Raw genomic sequence first — 25,779 nt, forward strand, 5'->3', positions numbered from 1 at the left:
GTGTTCAGTGTGATCATGTTCGGTTTGTGTTCAGTGTGATCATGTTCAGTTTGTGCTCAGTGTGATCATGTTCGGTTTGTGTTCAGTGTGATTGTGTTCAGTGTGATCATGTTCAGTTTGTGTTCAGTGTGATCATGTTGGTTTGTGTTCAGTGTGATTGTGTTCAGTGTGACATGTTCAGTTGTGCTCAGTGTGATTGTGTTCAGTGTGATCATGTTCAGTTTGTGTTCAGTGTGATCGTGTTCAGTTTGTGCTCAGTGTGATCATGTTCAGTTTGTGCTCAGTGTGATTGTGTTCAGTGTGATCGTGTTCAGTTTGTGCTCAGTGTGATAATGTTCAGTTTGTGCTCAGTGTGATTGTGTTCAGTGTGATCATGTTCAGTTTGTGTTCAGTGTGATCGTGTTCAGTTTGTGCTCAGTGTGATCATGTTCAGTTTGTGCTCAGTGTGACCATGTTCAGTGTGATCATGTTCAGTTTGTGCTCAGTGTGATCGTGTTCAGTGTGATCATGTTCAGTTTGTGTTCAGTGTGATCATGTTCGGTTTGTGTTCAGTTTGTGTTCAGTGTGATCATGTTCAGTTTGTGTTCAGTGTGATCATGTTCGGTTTGTGTTCAGTGTGATCATGTTCGGTTTGTGTTCAGTGTGATTGTGTTCAGTGTGATCATGTTCAGTGTGATCATGTTCAGTTTGTGTTCAGTGTGATCATGTTCGGTTTGTGTTCAGTGTGATTGTGTTCAGTGTGATCATGTTCAGTTTGTGTTCAGTGTGATCGTGTTCAGTTTGTGCTCAGTGTGATCATGTTCAGTTTGTGCTCAGTGTGATCATGTTCAGTGTGATCATGTTCAGTTTGTGTTCAGTGTGATCGTGTTCAGTTTGTGCTCAGCGTGATCGTGTTCAGTGTGATCATGTTCAGTTTGTGTTCAGTGTGATCATGTTCAGTTTGTGTTCAGTGTCATCATGTTCAGTTTGTGTTCAGTGTGATTGTGTTCAGTGTGATCATGTTCAGTTTGTGCTCAGTGTGATTGTGTTCAGTGTGATCATGTTCAGTTTGTGTTCAGTGTGATCGTGTTCAGTTTGTGCTCAGTGTGATCATGTTCAGTTTGTGCTCAGTGTGATCATGTTCAGTGTGATCATGTTCAGTTTGTGTTCAGTGTGATCGTGTTCAGTTTGTGCTCAGCGTGATCGTGTTCAGTGTGATCATGTTCAGTTTGTGTTCAGTGTGATCATGTTCAGTTTGTGTTCAGTGTGATTGTGTTCAGTGTGATCATGTTCAGTTTGTGTTCAGTGTGATCATGTTCAGTTGTGTTCAGTGTGATCATGTTGGTTTGTGTCGTGTGATTGTGTCAGTGTGATCATGTTTGGTTTGTGTTCAGTGTGATTGTGTTCAGTGTGATCATGTTCAGTTTGTGTTCAGCGTGATCATGTTCAGGTCATGTTCAGAGGGATCATGTTCAGATTGTGTTCAGCGTGATCGTGTTCAGGTCATGTTTAGCGTGATTGTGTTCAGATCGTGTTCAGTGTGATCATGTTCAGGCCGTGTTCAGAGGGATCATGTTCAGCGTGATCACGTTCAGATCGTGTTCAGTGTGATCCTGTTCAGATAGTGTTCAGATCGTGTTCAGCGTGATGCTGTTCAGATTGTGTTCAGTGTGATCATGTTCAGTTTGTGTTCAGTGTGATCATGTTCAGTTTGTGCTCAGTGTGATCATGTTCAGTTTGTGCTCAGTGTGATTGTGTTCAGTGTGATCGTGTTCAGTTTGTGCTCAGTGTGATTGTGTTCAGTGTGATCATGTTCAGTTGTGTTCAGTGTGATCGTGTCAGTTTGTGCTCAGTGTGATCATGTTCAGTTTGTGCTCAGTGTGATCATGTTCAGTGTGATCATGTTCAGTTTGTGTTCAGTGTGATCATGTTCAGTTTGTGTTCAGTGTGATCGTGTTCAGTTTGTGCTCAGCGTGATCGTGTTCAGTGTGATCATGTTCAGTTTGTGTTCAGTGTGATCATGTTCAGTTTGTGTTCAGTGTGATCATGTTCAGTTTGTGTTCAGTGTCATCATGTTCAGTTTGTGTTCAGTGTCATCATGTTCAGTTTGTGCTCAGTGTGATCATGTTCAGTTTGTGCTCAGTGTGATCGTGTTCAGTTTGTGTTCAGTTGATCATTTCGTTTGTGTTCAGTGTGATCATGTTCATTTGTGTCATGTGATCATGTTCAGTGTGATCATGTTCAGTTTGTGCTCAGTGTGATCGTGTTCGGTTTGTGTCAGTGTTGATTGTTTCAGTGTGATCATTCAGTTGTGTTCAGTTGTGTTCATGGATCATGTTCAGTTTGTGTTCAGTGTGATCAGTCGGTTTGTGTTCAGTGTGATCTGTTCGGTTTGTGTTCAGTGATTGTGTTCAGTGATCATGTTCAGTTGATCATGTCAGTTTGTGTTCAGTGTGATCATGTTCGGTTTGTGTTCAGTGTGATTGTGTTCAGTGTGATCAGTTCAGTTTGTGTTCAGTGTGATCCATGTTCAGTTGTGTTCAGTGTGATCTGTCGGTTCTGTGTTCAGTGTGATCATGAATTCAGTTTGTGTTCAGTGTGATCAGATGTCGGTTGGTGTTCAGTGTGATTAGAGTGTCAGTGTGATCATGCGTTCAGTTTGTTCAGTGTGATTGTGTTTCAGTGTGATCAGTTTCGGGGTTTTGATGGTACAGTGTGACATGTGCAGGTTTGGCTCAGTGTGATTGTGTTCGGTTGGATAGTGTTCAGTGTGATTGATGTCAGTGTGATCATGTCAGTTTGTGTTTCAGTGTCGTTTCAGTGTGCTTCATGTGATCATTTCAGTTTGGCTCAGTGTATCATGTTCATATCAGTCGTTTGTTTCATGTACATTTTCCAGTTTGTCGCATTATTATTTCAGTGTGATCAATGTTCAGTTTGTTGTCAGTGTGATCATGTTCTATTTTGTTCAGTGTGATCATTTTCAGTTTGTGTTCAGTGTGATTTTTGTTTCAGTTTTGTGTTCAGAGTGTCATCATGTTCAGTTTGTGGTTTCAGTTTGATGGTGTTCTTCAGTGTGATCATGTTCGGTTTTGTGTTTCAGTGTGATCATGTTCAGTTTTGTGTTTCAGTGTGATCAGTCTGTGCTCAGTGGATGGTTCAGTGTGATCATGTTCAGAGCTTTGTGTTCAGTGTGATCATGTCGGTTTGTGTCAGTGTCATTGTGTTCGTCGTGCATGGCATGTTCGGTTTGTGTGTCAGAGTGTGATCATGTTCACGTTTGTGTTCAGTGTGATCCATGTTCGGTTGTGCTCAGTGTGATCATGTTCATGTGCTCAGTGTGTTGTGTCAGCGTGTGATCGTGTTCAGTTTGTGCTCAGTGTGATCATGTTCAGTTTGGTGCTCCAGTGTGATCGTGTTCAGTGTGATCAGGTTCAGTATTTTGTGTTCAGTGTGAATCGTGTTCAGTTGTGCTCAGTGTGATCATTGTTCATTTGTTCTCATGTGAATCATGTTCAGTGTGCTCATGTTCAGTTTGTGCTCATGGTGAATCGTGTCAGGTGTCATGTTTCAGTTTGCGTTCAGTGTGTCATCGATGTTCGGTTGTGTTCAGTGTTGAGTGTGTTCAGTTGTGATCATGTTCAGTTGTGTTCAGTGTGATCATGTTCGGTTGTGTTCAGTGTGCATCATGTTCGGTTTGTGTGTCAGTGTGATTGTGTTCAGTGTGATCATGTCAGTGTGTCAGTGTGATCGAGTTCAGGTTGTGTTCAGTGTGATCACGTCAGTTTGTGCTCAGTGTGATCGTTGTTCAGTGTGATCATGTTCAGTTTGTGTTCAGTGTGATCGTTGTGTTCAGCTTTGTGCTCAGTGTGATCATGTTCGGTTTGTGCTCAGTGTGATCATGTTCAGTGTGATCATGTCAGTTTTGTTGTTCAGTGTGATCATGTTTCATTTGTGTCAGTGTGCTCGTTTTAGTGTGATCATGTTCAGTTTGTGTCGTTCAGTGTTAATTGTGTTCAGTTTGATCTGTTCAGTTTGTGCTCAGTGTTGTTTCAGTGGATCATGTTCAGTTTTGTGCTCAGTGTGATTGTGTTCAGTGTGATCATGTTCAGTTTGTGTTCAGTGTGATCGTGTTCAGTTTGTGCTCAGTGTGATCATGTTCAGTTTGTGCTCAGTGTGATCATGTTCAGTTGATCGTTCAGTTTGTGTTCAGTGTGATCGTGTTCAGTTGATCGTGTCAGTGTGTCATGTTCGTTTTGTTCAGTGTGATCATGTCAGTTGTGTTCGTTGTGTTCAGTGTGATATGTCATTTGTTCAGTGTGATCATGTTCGTTTGTGTTCAGTGTGATCATGTTCGGTTTGTGTTCAGTGTGATTGTGTTCAGTGTGATCATGTTCAGTGTGATCATGTTCAGTTTGTGTTGTCAGTGTGATCATGTCGGTTTGGTTCAGTGTGATTGTGTTCAGTGTGATCATGTTCAGTTTGTGTTCAGTGTGATCGTGTTCAGTTGTGCTCAGTGTGATCATGTTCAGTTGTGCTCAGTGTGATCATGTTCAGTGTGATCATGTCAGTTGTGTTCAGTGTGATCGTGTTCAGTCTGTGCTCAGCGTGATCGTTTCAGTGTGATCATGTCAGTTTGTGTTCAGTGTGATCATGCTTCAGTTTGTGTCAGTGTCATCATGTTCGGTTTGTGTTCAGTGTGATTGTGTTCAGTGTGATCATGTTCAGTTTGTGCTCAGTGTGATTGTGTTCAGTGTGATCATGTTCAGTTTGTGTTCAGTGTGATCGTGTTCAGTTTGTGCTCAGTGTGATCATGTTCAGTTTGTGCTCAGTGTGATCATGTGCAGTGTGATCAGTTCAGTTTGTGATCAGTGTGATCGTGTTCAGTTTGTGCTCAGCGTGATCGTGTTCAGTGTGATCATGTTCAGTTTGTGTTCAGTGTGATCATGTTCAGTTTGTGTTCAGTGTGATTGTGTTCAGTGTGATCATGTTCAGTTTGTGTTCAGTGTGATCATGTTCAGTTTGTGTTCAGTGTGATCATGTTTGGTTTGTGTTCAGTGTGATTGTGTTCAGTGTGATCATGTTTGGTTTGTGTTCAGTGTGATTGTGTTCAGTGTGATCATGTTCAGTTTGTGTTCAGCGTGATCGTGTTCAGGTCATGTTTAGCGTGATTGTGTTCAGATCGTGTTCAGTGTGATCATGTTCAGGCCGTGTTCAGAGGGATCATGTTCAGCGTGATCACGTTCAGATCGTGTTCAGTGTGATCCTGTTCAGATAGTGTTCAGATCGTGTTCAGCGTGATGCTGTTCAGATTGTGTTCAGTGTGATCGTGTTTAGTGTGATCCTTTTCAGATCATGTTAAGTGTGATCGTGTTCAGATCGTGTTCGGTGTGATCACGTACAGATCGTGTTCTGCGTCATCCTATTCAGATCATGTTTAGCGTGATAATTTTCAGATCGTGTTAGCGTGATTGTGTTCAGCGTGAACATGTTCAGATCGTCTTCAGCGTGATCGTTTTCAGAATGCGTTCAGTGTGATCGTGTTCAGATTGTGTTCAGTGTGATCGTGTACAGTTCATGTTCAGCGTTGTCCTGTTCAGATCGTGTTCTGCGTCATCCTGTTCAGATCATGTTTAGGGTGATTGTTTTCAGATCGCGTTCAGCATGATTGTGTTCAGCGTGATCATGTTCAGATCGTCTTCAGTGTGATCGTTTTCAGATCGTGTACAGTGTGATCGTGTTCAGATTGTGTTCAGCGTGATCACGTTCAGATCGTGTTCAGTGTGATCGTGTCCAGCGTGATTGTGTTCAGATCATGTTCAGCGTGATCGTTTTCAGATCGTTTTCAGATTGTGTTCAGTGTGATACTGCTCAGATCTTGTTCAGATCATGTTCAACGTGATCATGTTCAGATCATGTTCAGCATGATCGTGTTCAGCGTGATCGTGTTCAGCGTGATCTTGTTCAGCGTGATCGCGTTCAGATTGTTTTCAGTGTGACTGTGTTCAGCGTGATTGTGTTCAGATCATGTTCAGTGCAATCGTGTTCAGCGTGATTGTGTTCAGATCATGTTCAGCGTCATCGTGTTCAGTGTAACCGTGTTCAGATCATGTTTAGCGTGATCATGTTCAAATCGTATTCAGTGTGATCGTGTTCAGATTGTGTTCAGCGTGATCGCGTTCAGATCGTGTTCAGTGTGATTGTGTTCAGCGTGATTGTGTTCAGATTGTGTTCAGCGTGATCGTTTTCAGATCGTTTTCAGCGTGATTGTGTTCAGATCATGTTCAGCGTGATCGTGTTCAGATTGTGTTCAGCGTGATCTTGTTCAGTTCGTGTTTAGCATTGTCCTGTTCAGATCATGTTCTGTGTCATCCTGTTCAGATCATGTTTAGGGTGATTGTTTTCAGATCGTCTTCAGTGTGAATGTTTTCAGATCGTGTTCAGTGTGATCATGTTCAGCGTGATCGCATTCAGATTGTGGTCAGTGTGATTGTATTCAGATCATGTTCAGCGTGATCGTTTTCAGATCGTGCTCAGCGTGATCCTGTTCAGATAGTGTTCAGTGTGATCGTGTTCAGATCATTTTCAGCATGATCCTTTTCAGATCGTGTTCAGTGTGATTGTGTTCGGATCATGTTCAGCGTGATTGTGTTCAGATCGTGTTCAGCGTGATCCTGTTCAGATCATGTTCAGCGTGATTGTGTTCAGATCGCGTTCAGCGTGATCCTGTTCAGATCGTGTTCAGCATGATTGTGTTCAGATCCTGTTCAGCATGATTCAGTTCAGATCACGTTCAGTGTGATCGTGTTCAGATCGTGTTCAGCGTGATCCTGTTTAGATCATTTTCAGTGTGATTGTGTTCAGATCGTGTTCAGCATGATTGTGTTCAGATCGTGTTCAGTGTGATCCTGTTCAGATCGTGTTCAGCATGATCATGTTCAGATTGTTTTCAGCGTGATCATGTTCAGCATGATCCTTTTCAGACCATGTTCAGCATGGTCACGTTCAGATCGTGTTCAGCATGATGCTGTTCAGATTGTGTTCAGTGTGATCGTGTTTAGTGTGATCCTTTTCAGATCGTGTTAAGTGTGATCGTGTTCAGATCGTGTTCGGTGTGATCACGTTCAGATTGTGTTCAGCGTGATCGCGTACAGATCGTGTTCTGCGTCATCCTGTTCAGATCATGTTTAGCGTGATCATTTTCAGATCGTGTTAGCATGATTTTGTTCAGCGTGAACATGTTCAGATCGTCTTCAGTGTGATCGTGTTCAGATTGTGTTCAGTGTGATACTGTTCAGATTGTGTTCAGATCATGTTCAACGTGATCATGTTCAGATCATGTTCAGCATGATCGTGTTCAGCGTGATCGTGTTCAGCGTGATCGTGTTCAGCGTGATCATGTTCAGCGTGATCGCGCTCAGATTGTTTTCAGTGTGACTGTGTTCAGCGTGATTCTGTTCAGATTGTTGTCAGTGTGATCGTGTTCAGCGCGATTGTGTTCAGATCATGTTCAGCGTCATCGTGTTCAGTGTAACCGTGTTCAGATCATGTTTAGCGTGATCATGTTCAAATCGTATTCAGTGTGATCGTGTTCAGATTGTGTTCAGCGTGATCACGTTCAGATCGTGTTCAGTGTGATTGTGTTCACCGTGATCATGTTCAGTTTGTGTTCAGCGTGATACTGTTCAGATCTTGTTCAGATCATGTTCAATGTGATCATGTTCAGATCATGTTCAGCGTGATCGCTTTCAGATCATGTTCAGCGTGATTGTGTTCAGATCATGTTCAGTGTGATCAGTGTTTCAGTGCCGTGTTCAGAGGGATCATGTTCAGATCGTGTTCAGCGTGATCACGTTCAGATCGTGTTCAGTGTGATCCTGTTTAGATAGTGTTCAGATCGTGTTCAGCGTGATGCTGTTCAGATTGTGTTCAGTGTGATCGTGTTTAGTGTGATCCTTTTCAGATCGTGTTAAGTGTGATCGTGTTCAGATCGTGTTCGGTGTGATCACGTACAGATCGTGTTCTGCGTCATCCTATTCAGATCATGTTTAGCGTGATAATTTTCAGATCGTGTTCAGCGTGAACATGTTCAGATCGTCTTCAGCGTGATCGTTTTCAGAATGCGTTCAGTGTGATCGTGTTCAGATTGTGTTCAGTGTGATCGTGTACAGTTCATGTTCAGCGTGATTGTGTTCAGATCATGTTCAGCGTGATCGCGTTCAGCATGATCGCGTTCAGATCTTGTTCAGTGTGATCGTGTTCAGATTGTTTTCAGTGTGATTGTGTTCAGTGTGATCGTGTTCAGATCATGTTCGGAGTGATTGTGTTCAGATCGTGTTCAGCATGATCGTGTTCAGTGTAATCGTGTTCAGATCATGTTCAGTGTGATCGTGTTCAGATCATGTTCAGTGTGATCTTGTTCAGATTGTGTTCAGAGTGATCGTGTTCAGTGTGATCGTGTTCAGATCATGTTCAGTGTGATCCTGTTTCAGATCGTATTCAGATTGTTTTCAGTGTGATTGTGTTCAGCATGATCCTGTTCAGATCGTCTTCAGTGCGATCGTGTACAGCGCGATCGTTTTCAGCGTGATCATGTTCAGATCATATTCAGCATGATCTCATTCAAACTGTGTTGAGTAACATTTTTTTTTTTTAACTGGCAAAAATCTCACCCGACCGTCCTTCTACAGATCTGACCCTCTACATAGCTGACCCTTCTAATGACCGTCTACAGATTCAGGAGTGAAGGATATAAAACTCTGTCACAGTAAACACAACAACTGCATCAGCCATAACAATTATTCATATTACATCGAAAAAGAAATGTAGTTACAGGGGTGTGATTGTTCTTAAATACTTAATAAAATAGGAAAACAAACACATTCCAATAATAATTGGCTCTTCAGCGAATGATCATTTAGCATGTGAGCTTAGCTGGCTAGCTAACATACAACAGGCTGAAAATGTGATGACCAGTTATACTGACCACAGTTTACACAGATCCAGCACAGAACTACTGACTGATCCACTCTGTATATTACAGATTCTGAGTAAAGCTTAAACTTTAACTACGCGTTTAGCTAAAATTCTGTCACAGCTTCAGTAGAGTGGGTAAAATGAGAGCTCTGCTATGATTGGCTACAGCTTACGAGGTCTAATATGATTGGCTGAGCCAGTGTTACCCTTTTCCACAATGCTGAGAAGCAGGATCGTCATCCATTCATTCCTCTATACATCCCTTCCTCTATCCATCAATTCATTCCTTAATCTTTTCCTACATCCATTCCTCTGTCCATCCCACCATCCGTCTCTCCATAAATCAACCCCTCTATCACTCTTCACCCATCCAAGCCTCCAACCACTCATCCATCCATCCATTTATTCTTTCAATCATCCATCCATCCATCTCCATCATCAACTCCTGTTTCTTCATCCATTCTTCTATTGTTCCATCCATCCATCCATCCATCTCCTCATGCATCCATTTATGCCTTCATCTCTCCCTACATCCATTCCTCTGTCATCCAGCCATACATCTCTCCATACATCCATCCCTCAATTGATCCATTCATTCTTTCATCCATCCATCCATCCATTCATCCAATTATGCCTCATCTATCCCCATCATCAATTGCTGTTTCCTTCATCCTTCCATTCCTGTTCAAATCACCCATCCAAGCACCCATCCATACTTTCATCCCCCACCCATCCATTCCTCTGTCCATCCAGCCATCCATCTCTCTATACATCCACTCCTCAACTGATCCATTCATTCTTCCATTCCATCATTTGTGCTTTTATCTATCTCTGCATCCATTCATTCATCCTCCCATCCATCCATCCATCTATCCATTTATCTCTTTTTGATCCATAAGCAGATTTAAATGAGGCTCTGAGAGGTAACGTTTCAATCTGGCACTCAAATAAATATGAAAGCGTATCTGAATCCACCGCTGCTTTTCCATCACACTCACAGTGAGCGGCGACTCTCAGAGCGATTGCTTTAGCTCCTGTTCTCTTCCCGTCTGCTGCGGTGGTCCGACTTTTCCTCACACATTAATTCCAAAAATAACACATGCATGTGGGGAGGAAAGAGGATTGAACGAAACACACGAACACGCTGAGAAAAAAGAGCTTCACTCACAACCTGAACAGGTCAGAACACTCGGAACTTCAGAACAGCTTCAGCTTCAATTCTCACTCTCAACACATCAGACTCTCCTCTGGACCTCAGACCACCAGAACCGGACTTTGTCTCAGTGTCACTTACGCTGTAGAGTGGAGGAATGAGTGGGATCTGTCCATGGCGCTGAAACTGAACCAGAACCACAACCTGAACCGCTAATCTGAACACTGAACGTTAATCTCTATAACAATCATTAATCTCTGTACAGATAATAACATCCACAGCGTCTCTGCCTTTAGGGAAGAACAGGAAATGCAGCTGTAGGAGAGCTCAGCCCTGCAGGTGCTCCGTTACTGCGGGAGCTCCAGTGAACTTTGATCAGTAAACAGGTCCACCAGTAAGGGGTCCAGCATGGTGAGGCGGTGCGGCGCAGGCCGAGGCACTTATGTTAAAGTCTGTCTGCCAGATTCTGCATCAAATCCATCATCATAATCCTCATTAATCTGAGAGAGTGGGAGCTCCTACCTCACACGCTCCGCTAACGAGGCTCCGCAGGCGCCGCCACCACGGCCAGCAGTCCGCTCTTCACCATGGCAACCACAGGAACCTGAATCCTGCTGTACCGCTCCCTCCACATTCTCACTCCCTTTCTCTCTCTCTCTCTCTCTCTCTCTCTTTCTCTGTATCTCTCTTTCTTTCTCACTGTATCTCTGTCTCTTTCTCTCTCTCTCTCACTCCATATTCTCTCTCCCTCTGTCTCTCTCTTTCTCTTTCTCTCTCTCTCTGTTCGCTCCCTCCGTTGTGACGTCATATGCCCAGTCTTCAAGCTCAGTGTTTATAAATATATACATATATAATAAAAACTAAATCTTATTATCTGTAGATGCTTCTGTAAAACATATGATTCAAATAATTATTACATATACAGATATAAATATGACACGTAAGAGTCAATGATTTGACGTTGAGTAAACCCCTCAGAACCCCTGAGTGTGTGTGTGTGTGTGTGATAGAGAGAGAGTTTTTAGTGGTTTAGAGATTCAGAGGGTTCGGATTAACAATCACTGGATTAAAAACCATTAAAAACAAAATGCAGCCAGGCTTTCAGCATCGCACACACACACACAAACACAAACACGCACACACACACAAATACACCCACACACACAGATACACACACATGCACACACAAAGACAAAGATACACACACACACAAACTCACACTAATACACACACACACACAAACTCACACTAATACACACACACAAACACAAACTCACACTAATAAACACACACTGATACACACACACAGATACACACACTCACAAACTGACACTAATACACACACACAAACTCACACTAATACACAGACGCACACACTGATGCATACACACACACACACAGACTACACACTAATACAAACTCATACACACTCATACACAGTGACACACACATACTATACTCAAATACATACACACAGACACACACTCATAAACACTGATACACAGACTATACTCAAATACATACACAGACACACACTCATAAACCCTGATACACAGACTATACTCAAATACATACCCACTCAAACACACTGATACACACAGATTATACTCAAATACATACACACTCATACACACTGATACACACAGACTATACTCAAATACATACACACTCATACACACAGACTATACTCAAATACATACACACTCATACACACTGATACACACAGACTATACTCAAATACATACACACTCATACACACTGATACACACAGACTATACTCTAAATACATACACACTCATACACACTAGACTATACTCAAATACATACACACTCATACACACTGGTACACATAGACTATACTTAAATACATACACACTGATACACACAGACTATACTCAAATACATACACACATACACACTGATACAACCTTATACACACAGACTACACACTAATATACCCCCTACAGATACACACTCATACACACTGACACACACAGACTACACACTAATATACCCCCTACAGATACACACTCACACACAGAGATAGACACTCATACACACTGACACACACAGATACTCACATACACACTGACACACACAGACTATACTCAAATACATACATACTGATACACACTCACACACACTAATACACACTCATACACACTGATTCACACTGATACACACAGACTACACACTAATATACCCTCTACAGATGCACACTCACACACACAGATAGACACTCATACACACAGATACACACTCATACACACTGATACACACTCATACACACTGACACACACACAGACTATACTCAAATACATACACACTCATACACACTGATTCACACTGATACACAGACTACACACTAATATACACCCACAGATACACACTCATACACACTCATACACACTGATACAGACTGACTACACACTAATATACAGTGTGTAGACCAAGTTCATCCCTTCATGACCACATTTTACCATCTTCTAATGGCCACTTCCAGCATGATGATGCACCATGACACAAAGCAGAAGTAGCTCAAGCTGTTTCAGGAACAGAGTGTCTATCCAAACCTTCCCAAAACATATTTAAGGGATATTAAAAGATGTTAACATTCACTTTATAATTATTTATTAAACAGCACTACTTGTAATTAGACACTACCATGCACTACCCCCATGTGCAACACCATAGCTGCTACATTCTTTTATATCCACCTTTTCTATTTTACTTTTTATATTTTTATTTTGAATTATTTTATAATTCTATTTTTTATTTGACTTTTTATCATTTTAAATTATCTAGTCATTCCTGTAATATCTTACATTTTGTATTAGCTTATTTTTGTTTTATTCCTATTTTAATCTTGTTTTTATTAATGCACTGTTAGCATTGGTGCCCAATTTAATTTTACTGTGCATTAACAATGAAGTATCTTGAATCTTGAACATGACAATGAGTTCAGTGTTCTTCAGTGGTCTTCCCAGCCACCAGGTCTGAATCCAGTAGAACTCCTTTGGGATGAGGTAGAACAGGAGAGTCACAGCACTGAAAAATCTGCAGGAACCACATGATCACATCAACATGGACCAGAATCTCAAAGAATCTAGCATCTTGTAGAATCCATGCCGTGAAGAACTAAGGCTGTTTTGTCTCTACCCAGCATTAGTGTAGCGTTCCTGATAAAGTGCTCGCTGAGTGGAAACGCTCTAATTTTCACAATAAAAGTCCCAGTGGGGTTCTTGGGGGCTTTTTCCTCTAATGAACTGATTACAGATGTGCCTTCTGAAGGAGAACCTGAGGAGTGCTGGAAAAGTGAGAAATAAGGATGTTGATAGAAGTGACATCACAGTCTTGATTAGTTGAGGTCAGTATCGGACCCTTTATTCTGCTCCCAGACCGAATCGATGTTTTATTGATGGATTTCCTCTCGCGCTTTGAGTTCGGACTGAGCGTCTGGTCAGAGAAGCCACCCACTCACTGTTTCTTTTTTTTTCTCCACTCGAGCTGCGTTAAGTGTCTAAGAGCTCTCTTCTGGTGATCAGGCTAAAAGGCCTTTTATGACCATATGTGTGTCTGTGAGATGATTGAGAGGACCTGAGCGCCTCGTGGAGCATCCGATGGGTTTTAGGGTCGGTTGCCATGGCAGCCCCTCTCGGTATCCGCTTAAGAGACGTAATGACGAGCTGTCAGAGTGGAGCCTGTAACTGAGCCGTAAAATACCAACAGTCACACACAGCCTTGTTCTGATACAATATCAGGATGTACGTTATGTCCCACGTGTAATATACAAGCATTAGTATCTGTATGTAATAATAATATGTCCCAGAAGTGTTATTTATATGTACCTACAGCACTGTGTATAAGTTAGAGACCACCCTTGATTTAATTCATTTCCTGTCAAAATAGGCAAAAGATCAATTATTCAGCTTTTAGCCTTAGTGGAAAACATACAATCAGGTTCAAGTACGTATTTGGACAGTGACTCAATTTTCATAATTTTTCCTCTTTACACCACAACGGATCTGAAATGAAGCAGATGTGACTGAAGTGAAGACTCAGTCCCTTCATTTTCAAAAGTAATTGGACAGTGGACTGATAAGCAGTTTCATGGCCAGGTGTGGCCTCTTCCCTTGTCATTTCACGACAAACGAAAAGGTTCTGCCGTGGGCCTGGGCCGCTGCATTGACCGCACTGAATGGACAGGAGTCACACAACAGCACTCATGGTTTAAAATGAAATGTAGATGCAGCTGAAACGAGCAAATAATTCAACAACAACCATGTGGTGATGATGGCAAAGAGTTCACAACCCCTTCTCGGGCACAGAGAGAGCAGGCAGCAAAACGGTGCAACCTGGGGATAAAGTTGTATGCGAGCTTTGTCGGCTACTGTAAGCGTAGCATTCCAGCACTAACAGCCTGAGGGCACATCTCGAAAAATATGATTCAGTTCCTCTTCAAATTCATGTTCCCCTGAAAAATTCCAGTCATGGGCGTGTGCAGCACTGAAACAATGGAAAGCAAAATGAGTGAAGTCTTAGGCCTCAATGTAACTAGGGTTAAAGTGCAGATTCCACCTCTCCTGAGCCTTTTTTACCTTTCATAGCTTTAACTTTCTCCTTCAGCGTACAGGTGGATTATCCTCCCGGCCCCACGGAAACCACTACTCCTTACTCCGTTGCAGACTCCAACTCCCAGAATCCTCTGGGAGGTCATATGACTCCGGACTTCTTACAGCCATCTTATCCACGTTCAGCCTCCCCCGATTATTGATTGTTTACACCTGTATTCCTTGTCATGTGCTTGAGTTAGTATAAAGGCCAGGCTTTTAGTTGGGTGCTTAGTGAAGTACTGTATCAGCCTGATGTTCATTACCAAGCCTTCTGTCTGTGTCCATTTCCTGGTTTGTGATTTTGCTTTGGTTTCTCGTTTATGTCTTTTTGCCTGACCCCTTTGGACTTTGCAACGTTCGTGTTCAGACCCTCTACCTGCCTTTTGACCTTGTCAATGTCTCGCCCCCATATACCCGTTTGCCTGTGTTTGACTTTAGCCTGTTTTTGGATTCTACCTTTAACCAACAGTCTACTCTGCAACTGTCTGATCCATCCAGAGCCTCACAATAAACATCTCCTAAAAAATGTATAATATTCATAACTTGCACTTAAAGGCTGCTTTGAGTGGACATTAAATAAATGAAGGGGATCTCTGCATTCTGACCGTTACCCAGAACCGTATAGCTGTATCTATATGTAATGATAATATACACACACACACACACACACACACATAAATATCATCCACACACAATCAAATATATGGACACCCATGACAAAACACACATATGTACTTCCAGACACACAAAGCCAAAAAAAGACTTGCACATCTACACACACACGCGCTGGAAGTGTGCGTGGGTTCAGACACTGAAGCCAGTGAGTCACAGTCTGCAGAAATACACACACACACACACACACACACACACACACACACACACACACACACACTCGTGTCCTGTTGCAGTTATTACTGTTTTTCACTATACAGCCAGTTTACATTATATTATCATGTAAATGCAATTACATAATTACATAATTGATAGTTATGAAATACATTTCGATCAAATCAGTTACATTTCAATTCTGTTTGAACAGGATCGAGTCTGCTATTCTGAATCTGCTCTGTTTGTTTTGATGTCAAAAACTTACAAGTAAACATTTTTACAGAATAAGAATAAATATGATAATAACTTCAATCAAATGCAGATCATAACAAAACATCACAGACACTCACAGACACTAACGCAGTACAGACACTTTAATCAAGTACAGATCATTACAAAACATCACAGACACTCGGTTTACATCACAATCGGAAGCAGACTCAGTTTACATCAAAATACCTACATTTAGAGTCAGTTATTCATTCAGCCTAACGAGAAACTGTAGAACAGACTCAGTTTATATCAAAATACCTACATTTAGAGTCGGTTATTCATTCAGCCTAATGAGAAACTGTAGAACAGACTCAGTTTATATCACAATACCTACATTTAGAGTCGGTTATTCATTCAGCCTAATGAGAAACTGTAGAACAGACTCAGTTTATATCACAATACCTACATTTAGAGTCAGTTATTCATTCAGCCTAATGAGAAACTGTAGAACAGACTCAGTTTATATCAAAATACCTACATTTAGAGTCGGTTATTCATTCAACCTAATGAGAAACTGTAGAACAGACTCAGTTTACATCAAAATACCTACATTTAGAGTCAGTTATTCATTCAGCCTAATGAGAAACTGTAGAACAGACTCGGTTTATATCACAATACCTACATTTAGAGGCAGTTATTCATTCAGCCTAACGAGAAACTGTAGAACAGACTCAGTTTATATCACAATACCTACATTTAGAGTCAGTTATTCATTCGCCCTAATGAGAAACTGTAGAACAGACTCAGTTTATATCACAATACCTACATTTAGAGTCAGTTATTCATTCAGCCTAATGAGAAACTGTAGAACAGACTCAGTTTATATCACAATACCTACATTTAGAGGCAGTTATTCATTCAGCCTAACGAGAAACTGTAGAACAGACTCAGTTTATATCACAATACCTACATTTAGAGGCAGTTATTCATTCAGCCTAACGAGAAACTGTAGAACAGACTCAGTTTATATCACAATACCTACATTTAGAGTCAATTATTCATTCAACCTAACGAGAAACTGTAGAACAGACTCAGTTTATATCACAATACCTACATTTAGAGTCAGTTATTCATTCGCCCTAATGAGAAACTGTAGAACAGACTCAGTTTATATCACAATACCTACATTTAGAGCCAGTTATGTACTCGTTATTTACAGTATTTTGCAGAATTCATTAGAATGTTTTTATTTACATGTGATCTTCTCTCTCTCCTCTCTCTCTCTCTGCTCTGATTGGACAGTAGGTGTGGGGAAACAGATCAAAGCCACTCAAACTCAGTTAAATAAAGCATTTCATAGAAAGAGAGACAGATTACACCCACCCACACAGCCTCTACAGTAAATCAATTATTCAATTGGCATTTCAGAATAACGCTGCCTAACACGTTGCCATGGAAACAGTGGAGCTGTATATTTGTCTGTGTGTGATACGCAGCTCCTGCTCAAGGAGGACAAATAGGACACCAGAGACTTTTGACATGAAGACTCTCTCTCTCTCTCTCTCTCTCTCTCTCTGTCTCTGTCTCTCTCTCTGTTTTTTTACTGCTATGAGATTTAGACACATGCTCATCGAAAGTGATATATATATATATATATATATATATATATATATATATATATATATATACATATATATATATATATATAAATACCATGTTTAGAGGATGAAGAATCTGAGAGTTCAGTACGGCTCAGTACAGCCCTGAGAACCATTCGGCTCTACAGTGGAACTGAGGCCATAGATTCCAGAAGTCTGTGGAACTGCTCTGGAGGGATAGAACGTTCCAACCTTTCAAAAGATGGTTCCTCAGTTGGTGTTGCGGTGGTGGAGTTTGGGGTCTAACACACTACTCCAAAATCTGTTCAGCTGGGTTAAGTCTTTTGGACCAATCAGCATGAAATAGTCACACAGTATAAAGATTTCTGCAGCTTTACATTGTGTGAAAATTTCACAATTAGTGGACCAACAGAAACATACTGATCCATACTGATCCAGAACATCCTCATCCCTCATACTGATCCAGAACCTCTTCTGAACCAACAGAAACAGTCTGTAATTTCTACTAATAAAATCTCTTTATATTAATAATTCCATTATTATTAATTAATTATGTATAGTAATTATATTGAAAGTAAGGAGGATTTTGCTCTCTCCTGTAAAGTTAATGTTTTGGAGATACTTGTTTTTATTTCCCGAGCGATGAAATAAAAATCTGTTTCAGAGCCTCACAAAGTGACACTGAGAGGTGTTCAGTAAAGAGTTTCGTTCCAAAGTGCTGTATGTTCATTTGTATGTTTATTTACAAACAATACCAGCCTCTGTTTGACACACTCTGTTAAACAGTTAACAGTTAATTTCTCTATTAAAGGTGGTTCTAATTACATTATTTACATTTTTAATTAGACAGTGTTTGAAGTTCAGTCTGAACACCACGTATCAGGAAACACACGGAAGGTGGAGTTTAATGCGTTTTATAACCACTTTCATTTCTCACACAGAAACCACATCAGATTTCAGTGATAATGTGAACATTTTTCATCTGAGTACAGTTTAGTATGACTTTACAGTAAATAAATAAATAAATAGTCACAAACAGTTCTGTCCACACTGCCCTCTAGTGGCAGCTCATAGTTATATCATTCCTTCTACTGGAACCTGCTCTTAAACATATACCCACCACAATAATAATAATAATAATAATAATAATAACAATAATAATAATAAAATGGTTATGCAATCCTCAAACTCAGTATAACTGATGTAGAAGTTTCCTGCAGCAGTAATGTTGACACAGAGTTTCCACTGAAACAGGCTTTATTTTACTCTTCTTCGAGTTCCGGTGATGCAATGTTTCAGTTTCTCAGTGATCCAGTGTTCCTGTGCTCCAGTGTCCATGTGCTCTAGCATTCCAGTGTTCCAATCCTAGTGTTTCATTGTTGTAGTGTTCCAATGTTCCAGTTCCATGGTTTCAGTGTTCCAGTTTTAGTTTTCCAGTGATCCAGTGTTCCAGTGTCACAGTGTTCCAGTGCCCCAGTGTTCCAGTGCCCCAGTTCCATGGTTCCAGTTTCAGTTTCCCAGTAATCCAGTGTTCCAGTGTCAGTGTTCTAGTGTTCCAGTTCCATGGTTCCAGTGTTCCAGTTTCAGTTTCCCAGTGATCCAGTGTTCCAGTGTCAGTGTTCTAGTGTTCCAGTTCCATGGTTCCAGTGATACAGTTATACAATGTTCCAATGTCCCAGTTCCAGTGATCAAGCATTCCAGACTTAACAGGTTGAATCTTCTCTTTTTAACTGTTCTTTAATGTTATAAACGGTGTTATCCAAACTGTCGTCTATGCAAACATCACAATCAGCTCTGTTGTCATCATGCACGTGCAGTGATTAATGCGACCGTCCTCCTCCTGGAGATCTACTCAATTAGTTAGTTTAGACACAATCTGCATCTAACCTACTGACCTCACACTGGTATATCAGCCTATCATGAGCTTCAGAGGAAGTTAATGATCTGGAGCAGGTGCAGCAGTGTGGCTGGAACTACACTCTGCAGGAAGGTAGACCTCCAGAACCAGGCTGGAGACCACTGCAATAGAGTCTTTGCAGTCCTCACTGCCACATTCATACACTCTAATGAGAATGTTACATTTTGTCTTTTGTTATTTCTTAATATTCTCTTTGTAACTGAAACTGAAGCAAATTATGACTGTACAAATCCATTATTATTATTATTATTATTATTATTATTATTACAGTGAGACAGCAAGAGAAAGAGAGAGAGAGGGAGAGAGTGAGAATAGAGTGGGGAGAGCGAAAGAATAAGGTGAAGGAGTGAGAGAGTAAGAATAGAGTGGGGGAGAGTGAAAGAATAAGGCAAGGGAGAGAGAGAGAGAGAGAGAGAGAATAAAGAGAGAGTGTAAGAATAGAGTGGGGGAAGAGCAAAAGAATAAGGCGAGGGAGAGAGACAGAATAAAGAGAGAGAGTAAGAATAGAGTGGGGAGAGTGAAAGAATAAGGCGAGGGAGAGAGAAAGAGAGAATAAAGAGAGAGAGTAAGAATAGAGTGGGGAGAGCGAAAGAATAAGGCGAGGGAGAGAGAGAAAGAGAAAGAATAAAGAGAGAGAGAGAGTAAGAATAGTGTGGGGGAGAGCGAAAGAATAAGGTGAGGGAGAGAAAGAGAGAGAGAATAAAGAGCGAGAGAAAGAAAGAGAGAAAGAGAGAGAGAGTACCGACCACATTTAGACCCTACACACTCTAATCAACCAACACATTCACCAACAAAACAAGAGAAAAGTTTTTGCATGTTTTATAGATTTAAAAAAAACATTTGATTCTATTTGGCAAGAAGGTTTATGTTGCAAGATTCTCCAAAACGGTGTAGGGGGTAAAGTCTATGACATCATTAAATCAATGTCGTTAATAATAAATGTGGAATAAAAATTGGCAATAAAATGACAGATCTCTTCACTCAAGGCTGTGGTGTCAGGCAGGGTTGCAGCTTGTCCCCTACTCTATTTAACATGTACATTAATGATTTAGCGGTGTTACTGGAGCGATCTGCAACACCTGGCCTGACACTAAACCAAACGGACGTTAAATTTCTCCTCTACGCAGATGACCTTGTGCAGCTGTCGCCCACTGAAAAGGGGCTACAGCAGCACTTGCATCTGCTAGAGCAGTACTGTCAGAACTGGGCCCTGACAGTAAACCCAAACAAACCTAAAGTCATGATCTTCCAAAAGAAAGCCAGATCTCAGGAAAGCAGATATGTGTTCAATCTAGGAGACACCGCCCTGGATCAAACGCTTTCCTACAACTACCTGGGACTAAAGATTAGTGCCTCAGGAGGCTTCGGTCTGGCAGTGAATGCACTGAAAGAAAAGGCCTGCAGAGCCTTGACTCAATCAAGAAACAATTCTACAAGATTAACATCCCAATCAGAATCTGGACAAAGATCTTCAACAGCATAGTCCTGCCCATTGTGCTGTATGGTAGTGAAGTCTGGGGTCCACTCAGTCATCGTGACTACACTAGATGGGACAAGCATACCACTGAAGTCCTGCATGCAGAAATTTGCAGAATGATTTTAAATGTCCAAAGAAAAACACCAACGAATGCATGCAGGGCTGAATTAGGCCGATTCCCTCTAATCATGAACATTGAAAAAAGAACACTGAAATTTTGGATGCACCTTAAATCAAGTCCCAAAACAACACTACAGTTTCAGGCACTCCGATCCCAGGAGCTGAACCCTGAAAAGAGTCCCCTGTGTCAGCTGGTACAGAGACTGACCACCTCACTAACCCCCCAAAATCTCTGACCAGCACTGCTTCCCAGACACCAATCAGAGTAAACCAAATTATTAAAGAAAGCAAAAATACCTACCTGGAACATTGGAAACACCAAATTCACTCACAAAACAGACTGAACTGCTTCCTGGCCCTAAAACAGGAAAACAGATTGGCTGAATATCTTATTACTGTCCAAGATATGAAGCAGAGATGGATCCTTACTAAATACAGGCTCAGTGACCACAGCCTGGCCATCAAGAGAGGCAGGTTTAAAAAGTCCTGGCTAGTGAGAGAGGACAGATTGTGTGGTCACTGCAGGACAGGTGAGGTAGAGACAGATAAATAACTTCAGGACGTTGTGAGATGAAGATAAATGAGTAATTATATTAGGAGAGGGTCCATCAGCATCCACTGCAGCCAGATATGTGTATGAGTGCCATACACTCCGGGACAGTGAGTGACAACCAAACCACAGCCTTTACTCACAGTTACATATATACATATGTAATATAGATGTCCTTTTTTATTCTATTTTTTCCCTTCTTAATCACATAAATATATTTGATAATTAACTTTTTCTTTCTTTTTTCTGTTATAAACTACACACACACATACTCAATAGGTTTTGTTTTATTGTTACATATACTTTTATATTATTCATTGATAATTTTCTCCTTTTAATTATTATATTATCATATATTAATCTTGGTTTGTATTTTGTTTATTATTTTTATTTTTTTTATTTTTTATTTTTATTAACTTTTAATATATAGATCATTTTTGTTCTGTTTTGACAAAACAAATGTACATTTTTCATGTCAATAAAGCAAACTTGAACTTGAGAGAGAGTAAGAATAGAATGGGGGAGAGCAAAAGAATAAGGGGAGGGAGACAGAGAGAGAGAATAAAGAGAGAGAGAGTAAGAATAGAGTGGGGGAGAGCGAAAGAATAAGGCGAGGGAAAGGGGGAGAGGGGGAAGGGGGAGAGGGGGAGAGTAAGAGAGAGAGGGGGGAGAGGGGAAGAGTAAGAGAGTGTGTGTGTGTTATGGTAATCCTGTGATGTGGGTTCTCTGAGCTCTCTGTGTTCGCGGTTCTCCTCTCTGGATCGAAGGATAAGCTGGAGCTCGTGCTGCTGCAGGAAACATGTGACACACTCATGATGGAGAGAGAGAGAGAGCGCATGATACACACACACACACACACACACACACACACACTCACACACACACACACAGACTTTTATGCAATGTCAAAATATGGAGTCATATGTTCTATATATATATATATATATATATATATATATATATATATAAGAACCTACATATCTCAATAATGTGTTCCATTTATAATATTATATGTTACACATACAGTATCCACATACAATAATAATATAGTCAAATATGAATATTAAACTGAAGCCACTGATCCAGAACCTCCCTGATTCCTCATACTGATCAAGAACATCCTCATCCCTCTTACTGATCCAGAACATCCTCATCCCTCATACTGATCAAGAACATCCTCATTCCTCATACTGACCTGGAACATTGTCAATCCCTCATACTGATCCAGAACATCCCTCATCCCTCATACTATCCAGAACATCCTCATCCCTCATACTGATCCAGAACATCCTCATCCCTCATACGGGTCCAGAACATCCTCATCCCTCTTACTGATCCAGAGCATCCCTCATACCTCATACTGATCCAGAACATCCTCATCCCTCATATCGATCAAGAACATCCTCATCCCTCATACTGATCCAGAACATCCTCATCCCTCATACAGATTCAGAACATCCTCATTCCTCATACTAATCCAGAACATCCTCATCCCTCATACTGATCCAGAACATCCTCATCCCTCATACTGATCCAGAACATCCTCATCCCTCATACTGATCTGCACCATTGTCAATCCCTCATATGGATCCAGAACATCCTCATCCCTCATATTGATGAAGAACATCCTCATCCCTCATACTGATCCAGAACATCCGCATTCCTCATACTGATCTGCACCATTGTCAATCCCTCATACGGATCCAGAACATCCTCATCCCTCATATTGATGAAGAACATCCTCATCCCTCATACTGATTCAGAACATCCTCATCCCTCATATTGATCCAGAACATCCTCATCGCTTTTATTGATCCAGAACATCCTCATCCCTCATACTGATCCATACTGTTCTGCACCATCATCATCCCTCATACTGATCCAGAACATCCTCATCCCTCATACTGATCCAGAACATCCTCTTCCCTAATATCGATCAAGAACATCCTCATCCCTCATAGTGATCTGCACCATTGTCAATCCCTCATACTGATCCAGAACATCCTCTTCCCTCATATCGATCAAGAACATCCTCATCCCTCATACTGATCTGGAACATCTTCATTCCTCATACTGATCCAGAACATCCTAATCCCTCATACTGATCCAGAACATCCTCATTCCTCATACTAATCCAGAACATCCTCATCCCTCATACTGATCCAGAACATCCTCATTCCTCATACTGATCCAGAACATCCTCATCCCTCATACTGATCTGCACCATTGACAATCTCTCATATGGATCCAGAACATCCTCATCCCTCATATTGATTAAGAACATCCTCATCCCTCATACGGATCCAGAACATCCTCATCCCTCATACTGATCCAGAACATCCTCATTCCTCATACTGATCAAGAACATCCTCATCCCTTTTACTGATCCAGAACATCCTCATTCCTCATACTGATCAAGAACATCCTCATCCCTTTTACTGATCCAGAACATCCTCATCCCTCATACTGATCCATACTGTTCTGCACCATCGTCATCCCTCATGCTCATCCAGAACCTCAGTCATCCCTCATACTGATCCAGAACATCCTCATCCCATATATTGATCCAGAACATCCTCATCCCTCATACTGATCCAGAACATCCTCATCCCATATATTGATCCAGAACATCCTCATCCCTCATACTGATCCAGAACATCCTCATCCCATATATTGATCCAGAACATCCTCATCCCTCATACTGATCAAGAACATTCTCATCCCTCATACTGATCAAGAATATCCTCATTCCTCATACTGATCAAGAACATTCTCATCCCTAATACTGATCCAGGACATCCTCATCCCTCATACTGATCCAGAGCATCCCTCATCCCTCATACAGATCAAGAACATCCTTATTCCTCATACTGATCTGCAACATTGTCATCCCTCATACTCATTCAGAACCTCCCTCATGCCTCATACTGATCCAGAACATTCTCATCCCTCATACTGATCCAGAACATCCTCATCCCTCATATTGATCAAGAACATCCTCATCCCTCATACTGATCAAGAACATCCTCATTCCTCATACTGATCAAGAATATCCTCATTCCTCATACTGATCCAGAACATCCTCATTCCTCATACCGATCCAGAACATCCTCATCCCATATACTGATCCAGGACATCCTCATCCCTCATACAAATCCAGAACATCCTCATCCATCAGATTGATCAAGAACATCCTCATCCCTCATACTGATCCAGAGCATCCCTCATCCCTCATACTCATTCAGATCCTCCCTCATGCCTCATACTGATCCAGAACATTCTCATCCTTCATACTGATCCAGAACATCCTCATCCCTCATATTGATCAAGAACATCCTCGCCCCTCATACTGTTCCAGAACATCTCTCATGCCTCCTACTGATCCAGAACCTCCCTCATCCCTCATACTGATCCAGAACCTCCTCAGTCTGATCCAGAACCACCTCATCTCTGACCAAGAGCCTTCTCCTGCTACAGTCCTATCCAGAACCTCCTTCATTCTGATCTAGAACCCTCCTCATTCTTCTTCAGCCAGACTGCGTATGTGGTATCTGTGTGTGTGTGTGTGTGTGTGTGTGTGTGTGTGTGTGTGTGTGAGATGAAGTGATGTGGCTGAATTGGTCAAATCCCTGGACACACACACACACACATTCCACAGACTGGGCACAGGGGAGGGGAGGGGCAAGAGGGGGTTACGCAGGCGGAGACTTGAGTTCAGGGCTTTATCCCAAAACATGTGATACTGAGTGTGTGTGTGTGTGTGTGAGGAGTGTGAGGAGTGTGAGCACTGCTGAATAACAGTTTAGAGTCATTACTGGAGAGTGAATGAATGTTTAATTAAACAAAATACCAAAACTCAGTACACTTCACATAATGAGTATGAAGCTGTAAATAAAAATGAGGAAGTGTTAGGTGTGTCCACAGTGATGGATGGAGCTGCAGAACATATCAAGAAAGATGTTCTAATTAACTAATCATCCAGAAGGAGTAGAAAATCGTGCTCTAAACTGGTTGCAGATCATTTGACACTTTGATATTATATTGATGTTATAAATATATCGTTACAGTATGTTATTTATCATGTAATAACTGCTCACTGTTCCCTACAAAGTTAAAACATCAATTAAAACTGAGGTCTTCTTTCAGTGACTGTATCAGTTATCATTGAATGAAACAATAATTGTTAATCTGAGATGTGATTCCAGACGTTTGAGCAGTAATATGAGTGTGTGTGTGTGTGTGTGTGTGTGTGTGTGTGTGCGTGTGTGCGTGTGTGTGTGTAGAGGTGGAGTATGAGAGGAGGGGCGAGGGAGGCAGGGTGCACTGGGGGGGG

At 41.3% G+C, this 25,779-nt stretch overlaps 1 protein-coding gene across 1 annotated transcript in view; it reads right to left on the reverse strand.

Annotated features, from left to right (window-relative positions):
* The window catches only part of grm5b (glutamate receptor, metabotropic 5b), a 103,591-nt gene extending 92,860 nt beyond the window's left edge, over window positions 1–10,731 (reverse strand). Inside the window, exon 1 of the mRNA XM_036560816.1 lies at window positions 10,631–10,731. The gene's annotated coding sequence lies outside the window, so the exon portion shown is untranslated. The remainder of the gene's footprint in view (window positions 1–10,630) is intronic.
* Between the last annotated feature and the right edge of the window lie 15,048 nt (window positions 10,732–25,779).

Source organism: Colossoma macropomum, unplaced genomic scaffold (genome assembly GCF_904425465.1).
Source record: "Colossoma macropomum unplaced genomic scaffold, Colossoma_macropomum, whole genome shotgun sequence".
Lineage (NCBI taxonomy): Eukaryota > Metazoa > Chordata > Actinopteri > Characiformes > Serrasalmidae > Colossoma > Colossoma macropomum.